This window comes from Ictalurus punctatus, chromosome 19, assembly GCF_001660625.3.
Source record: "Ictalurus punctatus breed USDA103 chromosome 19, Coco_2.0, whole genome shotgun sequence".
Classification (NCBI taxonomy): domain Eukaryota; kingdom Metazoa; phylum Chordata; class Actinopteri; order Siluriformes; family Ictaluridae; genus Ictalurus; species Ictalurus punctatus.
In genome coordinates, this window is record NC_030434.2 from 8,975,062 (window position 1) to 8,977,384 (window position 2,323).

The window sequence follows — 2,323 nt, forward strand, 5'->3', positions numbered from 1 at the left end:
CCTGTGGACCAAAATCTAAACAAGTCATTAGACAAATTATTTTTAATTCATCTTAATTACATGTTATTGGGTTTACCAGAGTACTTTTGAATAAATGACTTGTCCACGGAAAGAAAGCTCGCGTATATGACAATGCACAATGTCAATGTACATTTTATAGTAACTGAACACAAGTCAAGTCAATTACTGAGATGTGCACAGAAGTGTTCGTAATGAATTATGGTACCACCTGATGGCTTGAGGGTAGAAACTGTCCTTTTTCTTAATCCTGTGCTCCGAGCGCTTGTAGTTCTTGCCTCTTGGTCTTTTTCCGATCTTCAGCTATCCAGTTTTTTTTTTGTGAGCCTATAGCTTCAGATTCCTGTTCCTGGCTGAAACCTGATGGTGTGAAACCTGATGTGGTCTTCTGCTATTGTAGCTCATTCACATCAAGGTTTAATATGTTGTGCATTCTGAGATGCTTTTCTGCTCATCAAGGTTGTAAAGAGTGGTTATTTGAGTTACTGTAGCCTTCTTGTCAGCTCAAACCACTCTCCTTAGTCTTCTCTCACCAACAAGATGTTTCCACCTGCAGAACTGATGTTTCTGGATGTTTGTTTGTTTGTTTGTTTGTTTTTCGCAGCATTCTGTGCAAACTCTAGAGACTGTCGTGTGAAAATCCCTGGAGATCAGCAGTATCTGAAATACTCAGACCAGCTCATCTGGTACCAACAAACATACCACAGTCAAAGACATTGAGATCACATTTCCCCCCATTCTTTTGATGTGAGCTCTTGACCTATTTTTGTTGATGTTGTTGTAGCATGATTTCTGCTGCCACATGATTGGCTGATTAGATAATCGCATGAATGAGTAGCAGTATAGGTGTTTGTATTAAAAGGTCTGGTAAGTGTATATATTTATATATAAATAAAACTACCAATTCAGCATTTTTTAAAAAAAAAAAACAATATTTCAACAAAATCTTGCCTGTTTAATCTTAAAAATTGTGGGAATTGGTAACTTTTGTATTCTAGGTGCCAGTGCAGAGTATACAGTATACCAGTCCATATAGAATTTCACAGTTTTTTTGTGATTGCTGCAGCCAAAAATGCTTGATTTTACTGCGCCTCTTTTTTTTTTTTTTTTTTTTTTTTTTTTTTTTTAAATTTGCAATCCAGCTTTGTGGAGTTGTTCATGCCTTTTTGCAGGAAACTACTTGAATTGGTGAAATTGCAGTCTTTCGCTGTGACGTTTGTTGGTAAACGAGACCTTTTAGCTGTACTCATGTTCAACACATGTGAAATGGGCGCTTTGGATGAATTTGTGTTGCAGTGATGTCACATGATGTGTCTTGGCCCAAAATCAAGATGGTATTTTTTGAACAATTGCATGCTCCTAAAAGTATTGCAGAATTTCCTTGATTTGGGGTCCATTTCTGCAATCGCTAACTCCTGGAGCGACTGGTATACGTTAGTGGTTGTTATTCGGGATCTAAAAGCCTCCCAAACTGTGCGAGAATAAAAATTCAAATAAGCTTCTATTTTCAGCCCAGTTCACATTTGCATGATCAGTGGTGGTTCAACGGTTAAGGTGCTGGGTTACTGATCAGAAGATTGAGGGTTCAAGCCCCAGCACTGCCAAGCTGCCACTGTTGGGCCCTTGAGCAAGGCCCTTAACCCTCTCTGCTCCAGGGGTGCTGTATTATAGCTGACCCTGTGCTCTGACCCCAACAAGCTGCATGCATTATGCAAAGAAACAAATTAATAATGTATATCTGACAAATAAAAACTTCTTCTTCTTCTATAAGTAGCAGATTAAAAACTACAGATCATTTGGATTGGAGTAGGAAAAATTACACTATTGTTGTTCCTCTTGCAGTCACAAATTAAACAGATTGTATATGATAAAATATTCCCAAAAATTGAAAAAAAATAAAATAATAATAACCCTACTACCTTTTGAGGGGGAAAAGGAAAATGTATTTAAAATGCACATTTCAGACAGGAACCCAGAGACAATAGGCAAATAATTATGTTTGTTCTTTCAAATGTTAATAACAGACCTGTCCTTTGTAAACTAAACAGCACTTACACCCAGTGTCAAGACTTTTTGTTATTATTATTATTATTATTATTATAGAATGAATGAAAAGAAAATAGTTGTCACGCGCTTTCCAACGCTAAGAAGCCTAATCTATACTATTTATCTAGTTTTGTTATTTAACGCCAACTACAATTTCTGGTTGTAAAGCCCGCACTACATTACCCACAGTGCTCCGCAGAACACTTCCTGTTTCTCTCAGCCAATCAGCGCGCTCGTTGTGAGACTCTGGAATGTTGGT